The sequence below is a fragment of the Cricetulus griseus genome, chromosome 2 (genome assembly GCF_003668045.3).
Source record: "Cricetulus griseus strain 17A/GY chromosome 2, alternate assembly CriGri-PICRH-1.0, whole genome shotgun sequence".
Classification (NCBI taxonomy): Eukaryota; Metazoa; Chordata; class Mammalia; order Rodentia; family Cricetidae; genus Cricetulus; species Cricetulus griseus.
Window position 1 is genome coordinate 201,131,102 of NC_048595.1, and position 16,146 is coordinate 201,147,247.

Genomic DNA, 16,146 nt, shown 5'->3' on the forward strand with positions numbered 1-16,146 from the left:
TCTACCCAACAACCAAATCAAAACTGGGGCTGGAACTATTAAAACAAAAAGTGAGAACTCTATCCTCCATGATCATAAACTTAGGCTGGGGACCGTGGCACATGCTTGCAATTCAGCACTTGAGAGGCTGAGGTGGGTGGGGGGGGAAGTAGAGCTGAGGCCAGCTTGACTACACAGTGAGAAATGGAGAAACAACACCACCACACCAGATGGACTAAAGGTTCTATGTGAAGAGGCCTGGAGGGATGCTCAATCTGCTCACTACTCATGAGGAGCAGAGTTCAGATCCCAGCACCCAGGTTCAAGTCCCATTCCCTATGCATGCCCGGGCCCATCGCTGCTCAGGGCACAGAAATAGAATCCCTGGGATCTACTGGCTTCCAACTCAGAAACAAAACCAACACCAAACCCAAAACACTGGCTCAGGTTCAGGGAGAGTCCCTACCTCAAAGAAATAGGAGAATTATAGAGAAGGACACAGGAGGCTTTCCTCTGGACTCCACATAGATACACATGCACACACAAAGTTAAATAAACAAAACAACAACTAAAAGTACACTATAAAAAGTTAAGAGAACCTGATAGAAGACATTTGTAAATCTGCAAGCTTATAAACCAGGCAAGCATTCATAAATCAAAAAGAGATTTCCAGTGGTGACACATGCCTTTAATCCCAGCACTGAGGAGGCAAAGATAGGCGGACAGGCAGATCTCTGTGAGTTCAAGGCCACCCTGGTCTACAAAGCAAGTTCGGGGGGCAGGCTCCAGAGCTGCACAGAGAAAAAACAAAAGAAAGACTTATCAGCTGGGCATAGTGGCCCACACCTTTAATCCCAGTACTTGGAAGGCAGAGGCAGATGGATCTCTGTGAGTCTGAGGCCAGCCTGGTCTACAGAGTGAATCCCAGGACAGCTGGAGCTACAAAGTGAGGTCCTACCTCAAATGTTTCCCTCTGCAAACAAAACAAACCAGGCTTCTCTAAAAATCAGAAGGAAAAGATAAATAGGAAAAAATAGCTTGAGAATATATACAGGGAGCCGAAAAGATGGCTCAGTGGGTACAGACATACCAAATTCAGCTCATGGGCTTAACATGGTGAATGGAGAGAACCAACTCCTGGAAGCTGTCGCTGACCTCCACATGTGTGTCATGGCACATGAACACATGTGCACACATAAATATAAAATTTAAATATATAAACAATTATACATATATATGGTATTTGCTCAAAGTCAATGGTAATCTGGAAGGCAAAAGAGAAATACTATTTCACACCCATTTACAGGTGCTAAAATTTTAAGGTTTGCGGAGCAGATTAGACTTTTTTTTTTTCCAAAGAAAGAAAAAAAAATGAACTTGTGTAACACTAGCTGTTTATTCCAGTAACAGGAGCAGCAGCTGCGGGGAGAACTGGATCTCAGCTGCTCAGTCCAAGCTGTCCAGGAGGCAGCAGCAGCAGAGGGCAGCCCAGCACGCAGCCAGGACTGCCTGACAGCCGCCATCCATGTCCGTCTTCCTTTCCCGTTCCATAATGTACACTGGGAGGGAGGGGCGGGCGGGGGAAGAGAGAGACCAGTTAAGGAGGAGCTTGGGGCAGTGTGGTCTGGCAGCACTTAGCACACTGAAAGACTCGCACACAAAACTCAGCTCCATGAGGGCAGGACAGGGGCTGCTCCAGTGTCTGTCACTCATCAGAATTGTCAGACTGCTGTTTCCAGTCATTTCACTTTCCAAAAGTTCTGAACCCCACCCACCACCTCATTTGATGTTGTCTATAGTGACCCAGTTTGCAGCCTTTGTCCTAAGCCCGATGTATGTGGCTTTGGGAAGCTTTACCCACTCTCATTTAATCCTCACAAGCACTGTATTACTATTGTCACAGTGACACTCCCATACACCTTTTCAGGAGGCATGGCATGTCTGGGAAGGGAAATTTGTAGAGATGGGATACAACTCCTGTTGCTAAGAAAAACAAACAACAACAAAAAACAAACAAAAAACAAAAAGCCTGGTAGCTAGAATTTAGCCTAGAGTCCAATCAGCTAAAGGAAGACAGGGCACAGAGTAGAATACCAGCCTTTAAAGAGAGCTAGATAGGTCTTCATGTGGTCAAGAGTGTAGGGAAGAGAGGGATATAGTAATGCTTTTATATTATTTATATGGAAAGGGTTATCCATGCTTCTGAGACAATGTAAGAAACCTAAATGTCAGGGTATGGGGAAGAACAGAGATTTTCAATTTATGTTTTTCACTTTTCTTAAATCTAGGCTTACTTGATTCCAAAGCCACACTCAAATATGCAAGAGAGGAAGGGAAGCAGAGAAGGCCATGCTACAGCAGGAAGCTAACTATCTGACTGGCTGCCTTGGACCCCTCTGTCCTCTCTGTAAGTGCTAGTTCTGGTACTGACTGACCTGGACTAATTGTCTCGGTGGCCCTGACCTGGACTGCTTCCAAGTCACTGTCAATTACAAGTTCCACTTGGCCCAACTCCACCCGATCTATGTATGCCCCCTTCACAGCCACACTGGCAGCCTCTGTTCCCTGCTCCCATCCATCCAAAAGCCTCAGACCTTGCTGCCTATGGGCCCTGGGTGAACACAAGGGCTTTAGTACTAGGCAGGAGAAGCCAGATCAAATTACCAGGTCTCCCCTAAAGATGCTCAGGGCCTAAAGGGTGAGCATCCAGATACTTGTGTCATTCCTAGAGCTGGGCCCCTGTGAGTACAAATGCAGCCTTGATATGCCATGGCCCAAACATATTACTGTCAAGGTTTCTATTGAACCCTCCTAGCTCTCCAAGCAGCACTCAGCATTTAGCACAACAGTGCCAGCCTTACCCTTTCTTCTCTGGGTTTTGCTAGGGAGCCGAGTTGGGTCATGGAGGAAATGTCTGCTGTGAACACCCAGTAGTAGTCCAGGTCCCGAACCCCCTTTCTCTGTTCACCTCAGTATGTTACATATGCTCTTTCCCCATCCTAAGCAGAGTCCCTGTGTCTCAACTCCAGTTACCACTGCTCCCCCCGCCCACCACTGCTGTGGCCTGGTTCCTTAGGGTACCCTATCAGGAGAAACTCGGGAGCCCACTCACTTCCCATCCACCAACATTGAGGATATGCTCATCCACTGCAAATATCTTCTTTTGCCACTCTGTCTAGGAGGCCCTCCAATATCTGCTACACTAGGACACAGGACTGAAGCATCCTCGTCAGCACACCTGCCTACATCTCCCAGACATGGCCTTCACAATTTATCATCACCATCACTGGCCCAGGCCCATGAAGCCCTGCACACTTACAGGTAGCCAGCATATTGTGGTCCAATTTGATGGAGAAAGAAACTGATTCAGATAGAGTAGCATTATTTTGTCCAAAGTCAGCATCTCCAAGCTAGTCTCCCAGCTAACCACAGCACCTTCATACTGTTCACACTTACCCCCACCACATCACTCATTTGCTCAAGAACACCTAGGCTCTCCAGCACAGCACTCTGTCCTTTGCTGCCTGAATTGTTCAGACTTCGTGGATCCTATGGGTATGTAGGGTCTCAGATATCTCAGAGCCAAGTCCTTGCACTTGTAAGACCTGGACCTGACCTATCTGTCCCCAAGGCAGGCTGCTTACCAGCATGACAAGAGCACAACTCCTTAGTGATCACAGAAAGCAGTGGTCCCTGAAAGCCAGGTGAAGGGGACTGCCCTGAGGCAGCCAGTGCTGGGGGTTTCTCTCAGAGATCAAAGGCAAAGTCTGCAAGACAGGAGCCAGAATGGCTCACAGCTGTGTCCTGCAATGTGTACATTAGCACATTCTCCCACGGCCCAGGCCAGCTCTATGAGCATGGGTCTGAAAGAGTACACCCTAGGCCCCAGCCTACAATATAGAGAAAGGCAGCCCCCTAACTACGTTTTCGGGGTTCCTCTGTCTTTATCTCTCCAGCCCTTTCCCCCTTACCTCAGGAGTCTGAGGTACAGCAGGAAGAAGTTAAGTATGGAAGGGGCAGTAGGTTTTGCAAGACTGGTGATGGAAGTTCAGATAAAAACAGAGAAGGAGGGGCTGGAGTGATGGTGGTTAAGAGCCTTGGTCACTCTTCCAAAGGACCTGGGTTCAAATCCCAGCACCCACATGGTAGTTCACAGCTGTCTATAAATCCAGTTCCAGTGGATCTGGCATCCTCACACAGACATACACGCAGGCAAAACCCCAATGTACATAAAAAACCTTAAAAAAAAAACAGAGAAGGAACCCTTCTTATGTGACAACTATATACAGAAGGATATGGTATTCCATATTTAGTTTTTGTCCCACAGTCCCTGACTCCTAACTCCCTCCAGAGGCAAGCCACAGAAACGAGGACTTCTCTTCCTGAAGGCCTTCCCCATCTTTCTGCTTAGAACTGGCTATAAGGAATGAACTCCCAGGGCTGGAGAGATGGCTCAGCGGTTAAGAGTACTTGCTGGTCTTCCAAAAGACCCGGGTTCAGTTCCCAGCACCCACATGGCAGCTCATAACTGTCTGTTAACTCCAGTTCCAGGGGACCTGACACCTTTATATCAATGCACATAAAATAAAGTTATAATAAGAAAAGAATGAACGCCCTTAGGGATGGGCATGGTGGCACACACTTACAAGTTTCAGGCCAGCCTGGTCTACATAGTAAGTTCCAGGACAGTCAGAGCCACATAATGATACCCTGTCTCAAAAGCAAAATAAAACAAAATTGAACTCTCTGGTCTACCTTTAAATAGTTCAGAAGACCCTCCTCATTCCCAGGAGGGTCCTGCCCATGGTTTTTTTTGTTTTTTGTTTCTCAAGACAGGGTTTCTCTGTATTGTTTTGGAGCCTGTCCTGGAACTCGCTCTGTAGACCAGGCTGACCTCAAACTCTCAGAGATCCACCTGCCTCTGCCTCCCGAGGGCTGGGATTGAAGGCTGCGCCACCAACACCTGGTGATCCTGCCCATGGTTACACTGACAAGCCATGCTGGGTTTTCCTGCTCTATTTGTGTCATATCTGACCCGTTAGTCCAATCAGAGCTACATGGCTGCCTGTGCAGTATCTCCATAAAATGTTCCAAAGGGCAGAGTTTGCGGCTTCTGGGCAGCCCTAAACTCATGACAGTTCCTGGAAGTGTCAGACCCTGAGAGGACATAGAAGTGCCACTTTCGGCACTCTTGTATGTTCTACAGCTCTTCATCCATGTCTTCTGTACTGGCTTTTATAATAAATCATCAAACAAAAGTGTTCCCTGAGCCACTAAAGCAAACAAACAAACTAGTGGAGGGGTTGTGGGGGCTCCTGTTAACAGCAAGTTGATTGGAACTACAGGCAAAGTAGAGACCAAGACAGGCATCTAGAAAGAGGGGCACACTTAGAGACTGAGCCTTCAACCTATGGGATCCGATGAAGCAGATCAGGGGATGCCCAGCTGGTGTATGACGCTACAGAACCATATGCTTGCTTGCTTGGTGGGAGAGACCCCCCCCCCACGTTGTCAGAGGTCACAGAAGTCTTTATGATGGGTGATAAGGAACATATGCAAAGGGGTGTTTTGGGCTGGACGTTGGTGGCACACACCTTTAATCCCAGCACTTGGGAGGCAGAGGCAGGTGGATCTCTGTGAGTTCAAGGCCAGCCTGATCTCCAGAGCAAGTGCCAGGATAGGTTCCAAAGCTACACGGAGAAACCCTGTCTTGAAAAACAAAAAAAAAAAAGGGGGGGTTGGTTTTATTAGGTATCCTAAAGGGATGTTGTGTTGATTGTATTTTGTCAGCTTGACACAAGTTAGAGTCATCAAGGAAGAGGAGGCCTTAGTTGAAGAACTGCCTAGACTATCGGCAAGTCTGTGGGGTGTTTTCTTCACTGATGATTCATGTAGGGCGCCCCAGCCCACTGTGGGTGCTGCCCTTCCTGGCTAGGTGGTCCTGGGATGTGTAAGAAAGCAGGCAGAGTGTGCCATAGAGAACAAGCCAAGAGGAGCAGCATTACCCTAGGGCCTCTACTGGAGTTCCTGCTTTGGCTTTCCTCAGTGATGGACTGTGGTGAGGATGTGGAAGACAAACCCTTTCCTTACTTGGCTGCATTTGATCGTGGTCTTTACCACAACAATAGAAAGCAAAGAAGACAGATGTCCTTAGTCCAAGTCATAAGCCTTGGACTCATTTTGTCTCAATTTTGTGGGAGGCACTACATTCAGGATTTTGGAATAGTGATTTTAATAAAACATCAACTTCAATTTAGATATACAATTATCTACTTCCTAGCCAAGTAACCTTGGGCAGGTGACAATCTCTCTTAGCCTCAGTTTCCTCTGCTGTAGAAGAGGGTAATATTGGGGTCTGTGTCCCAGAGAGTTGTTGGGAAGCTTAAGAGGCCATGCATGTCAGAACAGTGCTAGCATACTGTGAATCACTCAGTAAGTATCACTGACTACGAGATTTCAGGCAGGTCCCCTCCTGGAATGACAGGAGAAGAAGAATAAAGAGGGGCTCCCTTGGACTCTGGGGAGGTCAGGGCAAAGCCACATGCTGTTCCAGAAGCAAGAGGACCCGTGTAAAGTAGGAAAGGACAGCTCCCGTGTGAGGGAAGCCTGTGCCACCATGAGGGAAGAGGGAATGAAGGTCAGTGCTAGGAGATCCTCGGGAGAAGACTGGAAGAACGTTAGCTTGGGGGTAGCCTTGAAATCAAAATCTTGCTATGTATCTTCCCTCGCTCCAACTCACACACATCTCCATACAGTTCCTGTCAGTTTTCCTTTGGCCTCAATATAACTGGAGTCCACGTCACACCTTTGGGAAGCCCAACTCTTAGAAGCCCAGGCAAGGCCCTGTTAGAGTTCTTCCCAGGGCAGTGGAGGTGATCTTACACACTGAGCCTGAAACTCAGGAATCATTGGGAGGGAGACACAGAGGGGTGGGGGCGGACTAGCCCAGGGACACAGACATAGCTACAGCCATACTGATAGGTCTATACCCAGTGAAAAACATGCCTCACCTACTGAAGGCGTGGATATTCTGCACACCCCAGCAGGAACCCTGTTCTTCCCTGGGTTTCACCTGCACCTGCCTAGACCACCTGCTAGGCCTCAGCCTTTCAAAGGCCTCAAAGCCTTTCAAAGGGCAGTAACACCTGTGAGCAAACATGCCCATCCACTTCCAGGAACAGGCCTGGCCGCATACCCTTTGAATAACTCTTCTTTCTCCTCACCAAGTCAAAGGAATGGATGGCCTGCAGGGCTCAGGGCAGAAAGTACCCTGCTCTGAGTCAGCTCCCAAACCAGCTGCCCGATTCATTAGCTGGCTCTGCCCAAGTTGATGCCCCACTCAGTTCAAGGTCAGGTCACCTTGTAAAAATACCCTTCTTACCCTCTGCCCCTGTGAGACGTCTGGTCCTGAAAGATACCTGATTGTCCTCTAGCATTCAAGACAACAGCGGGGCATAATCCAGGTCACAGCCCTGATAGGTCCCTTATCTAGCTCAGGCCTGCCAGACACCCCTTCCTTCCCAAGTTCAGGCTCTAGTTCAGCCCTGCTCCTAACTTGGATTGCCTTTGTCACCTCTCAGAATTGAGATTGGTGCTTTGTAATGAGTGTCCAAGATGAGACTGTCTTGTCAACAAAATACCGCTTGGTTATTCTTCCTCTGTCCCAGCAGCCATGTGCCAAGTGTCTGGAAGGAGGCTCCTCATCTGCTCTGCTCTGCTCTGCACCATCTAGGATCTGGCAACTCCTGGAGGAGCCTCCCCCTGGGAGGAGTCTCCAGCCTCTCAAGGCTCTCTGAGACCTGAGACTCCAACAAGCACTCTCACTTTCAATCATGCAAAACCAGCCTTATCAGCTGAGCACTGAGGCAGAGTGGGCTCAAGTGAGCATTCAGATGAGAAGGGACCAACTCCAGGCCATCCAACCTGCACAGCATGTCTGCAGGAACACACTGAGCTGGAGTAATGCAGACTACAGCTGGTGACGCTTTCCTTCCTACTCTTGTCATCAGTCACACACTGCCCCCCAAAGGGCCTGAGATCCAGGGAAGGGTGGCAGAGACAGCGCTAACAGGATCTCTGCACTATTTACATGGGCCGCATGGCCCACAATCTAGGTCCTTATCTCGTGACTGTGGCTATGCAAAAGAAATCTGAGTGGCTCATCTGTGGGTCTAGAGAATTTAAAAGTAACACAGAACACCATTAAGATCACAGCTTCACACAGCCAGCCATCTCCATTTTCAGTAATTCCAGGCAAATACAGGACACAGGCCCAGGAAGCCTTATCTATAACAGGACAGTTGCAGCCATATAAAGCCCACTCCCATGCAGATGTGTCATTGGCCAGTGCAACCAGTCCAGTGGCAATTCCCAATGTCAAGGAACCAAATTTTCCTAGGGGACATCTACATGTAATTCCACAATCCTCTATGTTCTCTAAGAACCAGTTGAAACAAAAGCAGATGATCAGAGCCATCAAACTGGGGGACACTGGCATGCCTACACAAAACTGCCAGGAGTAGAAGATGGGAATCCTCAGGCTTCAGCAGCTCATGGGTTCAAATCCTAGTCCTAAAATGGAGCCATTTCTAGGGACAAGCCCAAAACACAAGCAGGGTTCTGTCTAGCCTGAGGCTGCCCACTGAATGTCAAGGGCACCCCCACAGTTGCAAGGAAATCACCAACTCAAGGTGATACGTCCAATTACAGCTGGAGCCTGTTAGGAAAGCTGATCAAGTATCAGATGCAGTGTGACGCTGAGGTGAGTACTCATGGGTACGCTGCAGTCTAAATTTAGAAGGTGAGTAAAGCTGGCTTTTGTTCTGAAAGTCAAGCCCTCAGTAGAGAAAGGTAATTCATCAGCAACTAATCTTTAAGGACATCTTGCTTTAATATTCGCATCCAAAATAATTGAATACAAGGACCTGAACAAATATTGTATACCCATGATTATTATTTACACTATTTGAAATTATTTACAATGGCTTAAAGGTGAACATAGCTTAGTATCTACCATGAAGGAATAAACTAAACGTGGAATATATCTTCAATGGAATATTATTCAGCCTCAAAAAGGAAGAAACTTTGGACACATGCTATAACATGAATAAATCCTAAAGACACTCTACAAGATGAATCAGTCACAGAAGGGCAGATACTGTATGATTATATGATTTCATTTATCTGAAATAGAGTAGTCAAATCCATAGGCACAAAGTAGAATGGGGTTGTCAGGGCAGGACAAAGGAGAATTTGGGGATCTATTATTCAAGAGATACCAAGTTTCAGTTTGGAAAGAAAAGTTTTGGAGACAATGACTGGCCAACCATGTGAATGCACCTAACGTTAGCCAAAGAGCTATGCCCATAGACAAGGTCAAAAGAGCAGATTCATGAGGCTTCCAGGGCTCTTCAGTGTTCAGGAAGTCGGGACACAACAGTTCACCACTTAGTTCACAGTGGTGACATTCTGGTGGCACAGGGCCATGCTGTTCCAACACCAGCTTGGATTCTCCTCTGTCCTGTACTCCCCTGTGGCTAGCCTGGACTCCAGTTAGCCAGAGGCAAGTCATGGCTACCAAAAAACCAAGTCTGCTCTGCCTGCTTCCTTCCGTGCCTGCCTGTTCTGCTTGTAGATTCTCCCAGGTGGCTTCCCCAGGCACCTCCCAGTGCTCCAGGGAAACCAGCTGTGGTTGCTGCCACTTGGCTGAGTCTCCACCTCAAATGCCCACTTCTCTTCTCCTGACACAGCCAACCCTGGAGTGGAGTCTGGAAAAAGAAGACACTGTCTAACTCAGTGAGTTCACAGAATAGTTGGAGAGAAGAAATGAAGACGCCACACATAGGCACATGCTTGGAGGTAAAGGCAGAATCAACATGGAACACAACTGAAATTCAGAGTCATAATGCGCTGAGGTGAGGTGGATGTCAACCATGTGTCCCTTTTTATTGGCCCTCATGGTCTGGTGGTCCCATCCTCCCAGGGTGAAATGGTGGTTAACACATGACCTGTCATATAGTAGCAGGAAAGATGCTTGGAACCACAGAACTATGGGAGTGGGGGAGGGGGAGTGAGAAGAGCAGAAACCTAAAGTGACTTAGCAAGCTAGGCCTGGTGACTGGGAGGACGACTGCCAAACTCAAGGCCAGCTTGAACTTGCACTTTTAGACTAGCCTGGGCAACTTTGTGAGACCCTGTCTCAAAATTTAAAAAAAAATTACAATTGTTTTAAAAGTACTGGAGATGTAGCTTAGTGGTAGAGTTTGCCCAGTCTCTAAAGCAGGTGGCCCTGAAAAATAAGACTGTTACAATGATTCTAGAGAGCTAAACAGAAAGCAGAGGAACAGTCATTTTCTTTGGTTTAGGTCCTGAGTTACAGAAAAAGGGCAAATGGAGAGGTTACTTTTGAGGGAAGCTGGCACTTTGGAACCTGCCCAAATGGGCAGAGATCACCCTGGAGGAAACTGTGGCTCTTACCTGCTGTTGTCCAGGCACAGAAAAGCACAGGCAGCTGTTATCAGCAATGTCAGCCTGACTCATATGCAGTACCAGCCCCAGGACTCTCATTCAAACAATATCTGCCACATTCCCCAGGAGAGCAAACACAACCATATCATTTCTATTCAACACAAAGCACGTTTTATCTTAGGCATACAGACTACAACTGGCTTCTACCCGGAACAGATTTCCAGGTTACTAATTAACAGCTCCCACAGATGTATTTATGCAAAAACACCCCAGGCTGTTTTCCTCTTTGACCAGCAGACATAATTATATGACAGTAAAAATAGCTGTTTTCTCTTAAATGCAGTCAGAGTCCTGGACACAGTGAGTTCTGAGGTCAAGAATGGGACAGGAAGACACTGTTGATGAATATGAAGAGATGGTATAGACCTCACTAGTAAGAACTGACTGGTCCATGCCTCACTTCTGTGTAATGAGCCCAGAGCTAGAGAAACAAAGGTTATCCTTGCACATCTGGAAATAACAGTGTGAGAAGTGCTGTTGTTTCTGTAACCCTATGACAAGCCAACGTCCACCTGAAAGTCAATGACAAAGAGTCCTGAAAACCACTGCCTTGCTCACACAGTCACACTGTTTGTCAAAGGAGAGGCCCAAGCTTTCCCCAGTGGAGAAAGGGAGACAGAGACGGTGCTGGGCTTTATGACTGGAACTCTGTGAGCCTGGAGACTGAGCCAGTATTTAGAGAAACACCTCTTCCCATGATCGACACTAACAGTCTGGCCAGCTTGTCACTGAGGCAGTCAAAAGAGTCACTACCACATTCCCACTAAAACAGGCTACCATCTTTGCCATAAAACCCTGAGGTGGTTTGGCCTTGGAGGTGAAGCAGGTAGGTGTCCAGTACATATAAAGTGTTCAGTGTACATTAGTTGCTATTGCTACTTCCCAGACACCCAAAGGAAGAAAGGCAGAGGCCCCAGTGACTGAGACATATGGAAGCACCATGGGCATTGCATAAAGCTGGTACAGCGTATACATATTTCAATACAATGAAATAGCTTGTTTCTGAAGAACCAACAAGAGACAAGGAAATGGGTAGAAGAGTTATGAGTGCCAGGTAACTGGGTGACAATCCAGAAAGGCCAGGAGTGCTGCCTTCCAACAAGTAAAATTCACAACCACATACAGTCATCCTTAGTACTTATGCCCATAGTACCAGAAGGCTGGAGCTAGCTGACATCAAGAACCCTTCTAGTTCCCTTACCCTTATCACTCTTCTCTCATGACTAAAGAGGGCAATGATCAGATTTAGGAGTCCCTTTTGACCTTCAAGAAGAGCCCCGGTGAACCTCCAGCTCCTGATTCTACCTGGATAAAACTGCTCAGGTCTTCAATGCTATTTATCACTCTTTGCCCTTAACCCACCATAAAGAACTCAGTGGACCTAGCACACAGAAGACACCAAATGAATAAATGAATAAGCAATTTGCCTTGTGCCTGTTATGCCACTGGAATAGCTATTATTCAAGCCTCACTTGGAAACAAGTGGCAGGTATATATTTAGCTGGTTGCTCTCTGAAGAACTATAAATATTAGTAAGAAAAAGCATCAAAACCAACAAGTGCTTAAGGAAGACAGTTAACCATATATATATATATATATATATATATATATATATATATATATATATTCTCATTATATAATCCAGGCTGGGCTCAAACTCACAACCCCATGCTTTACCCTCTAGAATGCTGAAACTACAGGCATGTGCTACCACACTCATGGGCCATCCCTTCTCTCAGCTGAAATATTCAAACAAGACTTGGGCCTACCCTAAAGTTTCTGTACAGGGGCTGACGAAGTCCTGGCACTAGGGCCATCACTTTAGACAGTAAAGAGATCCTGGGAGAGGGTCAGGCCAGCAAATGGAGCTCAGAGCAGGGTGGTGCTGTGGCCATGCAGAGCAGGCCCTGAGCCACAGAATGCGCCTTCCCATAGGGGCCTTTCTGGAACCTTTCCTTCAGGTCTTCAGCCCCTGAATATTCTGCCCAGCTCTAGGAAATTCTTGGTTACTCAAAGATCCACAGAGAGTCTTGGAAAGGAATTTCTGGGGACTCTGGAGTAAGGGAAAGCAATTGTGGTCCTTCACAGATGACTGTGATACACATGGTACATGATACCATCAAAAAGTCACTCTGCTCATTTAAGAACTCACGATACAATCTTTGGGGGTGTAGTTTGTTTGTTTTTTGAAACAGGGTCTTTCCTATGTAGCTCTGGCTATCCTGGAACTCACTATCACTATAGAGACCAGCCGACCTCTTAACTATCAAGGATCTACCTGCTTCTGCTTCCCAAGTAAACCAAGTGGTGGGATTAAAGGTGTGTGCCATCCTGCCCGGCCTCCACCACCTTACACCTCCTCTACGCTGGGCAAGTGCTTGGGAGCTGGTGATGTGGCTCTGTGGTAAGCATGTATGAGATCCTGGGTTCTAGCTTCAGAGTTCTGAGAGAATCTAGATACTATTAAAAATAAAATCAAGATATAAAGAGATTCTACCTTCAAGCAAAGTACAAATGAAAGACTAGGGGGCTGGAAAGATGGCTTGGCTCAGTGCTTTACTGTCACTGTTTGCTCCTACAGAGGACCCACATGGCAGCTGACAACCATCTGTAACTTCGGTTCCAGGGGACCTGATGCCCTCTTCTAACCTCCATGGGCACCAAGCATGTGTGCATTGCACATTCATACATGCAGGCCAGACATTCATTCGCATAAAATAAACATAAACATAAAAAAACAATCCATTCTAGGCTGCTCCTGTGGTCTCTGAGAAGGGATGTCCTAGTTAAAGGGGAAAAATCTAATGCCTGGGATCCCAACAAGAAACCTGAGTTATACCCCAAGAACAGAAAATTATGAGAACATGTGCAATCTGCTCTTCCTCCATGCTTTAAAAATCCCCTAATGTCTAAAATGCCAAGAGTGAGTCAGACCCACACTAGGAGGGGGATCCTTTCCATTCGGTATCCCAGTCTAAATGTATAATCCAACGCCCCCCAACAGGTAGGAAAAAGAGGCAAGTACTATTGCAAGTACTATCAAAACTCAAGGGTAGCAGCTTTGATAGCATAGAGCAGCAGGCTTCCTGATGCAAGCTGGTAATACTTACCCTAAGAGTTGACAGGAAAATATTCCCTGGAGAGTAGACCTACTCTTCTGGGGAGCCAAGGCTAAACAAGAGGATAAGGGCAGTGACTTGAATACTGTCAGGGTTCATTCACTGGGTCTGTTTCTGTGGACCCCAGTTAGCTGCCAGCTTCTTCACTTAGCTTGGGTGGAAGGTAGGCCTTGTCAGTTCTGTATGCCCAAAGTCCAGCTCTTATAAACACATGCTCACTGGATTTCAGTTATGCTTAATACACTTGGCATAATCCATTTAAGTCAAATGCAAGTCCCTTCCCTCTCTGTGGCTCAGTTTCCTCTCCTGAAAAATGGCTACATTTACAGCAGCAACCTCTTAGGGTGATTATAAAGCACATATGAGATATTCCTTAAGAAGCAGTTAGTACAGTGCCTAGCACAAAATAAAATAAAAATCATGGCTGTTATTGCTTTTATTCTTTCTAAATTAGCCAAGGGTTAAGAGGAAAAGTAATCTTTTTTGTAGTGCTTTTTGTATACTGATTTGAGATTTAAAAATGAAAACAAGAACAACTGGTCTTTGGAAATGGCTGAGTCAGTAAGGTGCTTGCTGTGCAAACATTAAGGATGTGAATTCAGAGCCCTAAGACCCACATAAAGAGCTAGTCGTGATGGTATACGCCTATAACCAGCACTTGGAGATGGTGGTGAGCAGACAGATCCTGGGGGCTTGCTGGCCAGTCAGTCTAACAGAAACAGTGAACTCCAGATTCAGCAAGGTAGAGCAACAACTGGGGAGGACACCCCAGTATCAACATCATAGGTGAGGCACATGCTAGATTAGGGTGGAGGGAAACATAGCTTGGAATCAGCATAGTGAGGCTAACATCTGAATTAGAGACCTCAGTATAAACCAACACCCATTCCTGAAGGCTCACATTCTCAGGGGCCAAGACACAGCCAATGTCAGCCATGACAATTTAAAATGGAAACAGAAACAAGAACATCACAACACCCAGATCACTTTAGTGCAGTACGGGACTAGCTTCAAATATATCCCCTGGATGAAGATCATGTATTAGATGAATTTCAAAAGGGCTGCATCACAAACTGGAGAGATGGCTCAGCCAGTAAAGCCTGCTGCCAAGCGTGACAGAGTTCAATTCCGGGAACTCACGTGGTAGAATAGAGAGCATGCTGGTTACAGGCTCTTCCACAACTCAGGAAGACACAATTGTGTAACTTTTTTTTTGTTTGTTTTGTTTTTGTTTGTTTGTTTGTTTTTTGAGGCAGGGTTTGAGCTTTGGAGCCTATCCTGGCACTTGCTCTGGAGACCTGGCTGGCCTCAAACTCACAGAGATCCGCCTGCCTCTGCCTTCCGAGTGCTGGGATTAAACGCGTGCACCACCAATGCCCGGCTGACAATTGTGTAACTTTTAAAGTTATTTTACATGATTTATTTTTACTACATTTAATTATGTGCACGTGTGTGTCTGTGTGTGGGTATGCATGTGAGTGCTGAGCCCATGGAGACTAGAAGCATCTCAGGTCCCCAGAGCTGGGGTTACAGGAGGTTGGAGCCACCATATACAGGTGCTGGGAACAGAACTCAGTCCTTCTAACACAGGGTTTTTCTGTGTAGCTTTGGAGCCTATCCTGACACTCGCTCTGGAGACCAGGCTGGCCTCGAACTCACAGAGACCCACCTGCCTCTGCCTACCGAGTTCTGGGATTAAAGGCTGGCACCACCACCGCCCAGAATTTTTTTTTTTAAAGTAGCCAAGTTTCTGGTGTAAGAACCCAGGCCTAACCAGAGGCAGAAGTCCTGGGTGTTAGGAGAGACTAAACTGGGTTTTGGAAGAAACCAGCTCTTCTTCACACTGCCAGGCTCTAAGTCCTCATGCAATAGTGCAGACACCAATCCTGGCTGTTTTCTTTGTCAGCAGTCTAATGAGAATCATCCCGTGACATATCCCAAATTGTAGAGCATCTCAACTCAGACTTTGACAAAGGCGTTATTTCCTGGGGAGCCAGTCTCCTGAAAGTGACTTCCATGAAAACCCAAGGGAGACTTCAGTTGTAAAGAAGTCTTCCTCAGGTTTCCAATATGGCTAACCACACTGACCACGGGGCGGATGGTGCTAGGTGGCTTTGGGCATTGTGCCACCTGAGCAGCTGGTGTGACAAGAGCAACACTGCTCTGGAGCTTAGGTCCTTGCAGTGTAACTCATGCCTTATTACTATTCAGAATGAAGTATCTAGAGGAGATCCCTGTCACCCCAATGTCCCCAGAACTAATGACCTGAAGCACTGTTCTTGTTCAGTGGAGTGAAGCTTGCAAAGAGAAATTCCAACGGTGTGTGCTCAGCCAGTCTTTCTGAGACTGACCCACTCACTCCATCTCAGCTTAAACTTCCCTAAGTGTTTTTTTTTTTTTTTCAAATTGTTTTCCTTGCCCACCAAACTTTAAAAAAAAAAAAGCTATGTGAAAAGTGAAGGATATGTGAGCATTTTGTTTTTAAGATGAGGTAAAGTAATATTTGAGCAGAAAATCCAGG

At 46.6% G+C, this 16,146-nt stretch overlaps 1 long non-coding RNA gene across 2 annotated transcripts; it reads left to right on the forward strand.

Annotated features, from left to right (window-relative positions):
- Positions 1 to 829: 829 nt before the first annotated feature.
- Positions 830 to 14,875, forward strand: LOC113834035. 2 transcript variants are annotated; one of them, XR_004768357.1, is made up of 4 exons: positions 830 to 2,386; positions 3,159 to 3,300; positions 9,729 to 9,893; positions 12,718 to 14,875. It is a non-coding gene; the product is annotated as an uncharacterized LOC113834035 (long non-coding RNA). The 2 variants fall into 2 exon arrangements; XR_004768356.1 differs by having other exon boundaries at positions 9,729 to 14,875.
- Positions 14,876 to 16,146: the final 1,271 nt, after the last annotated feature.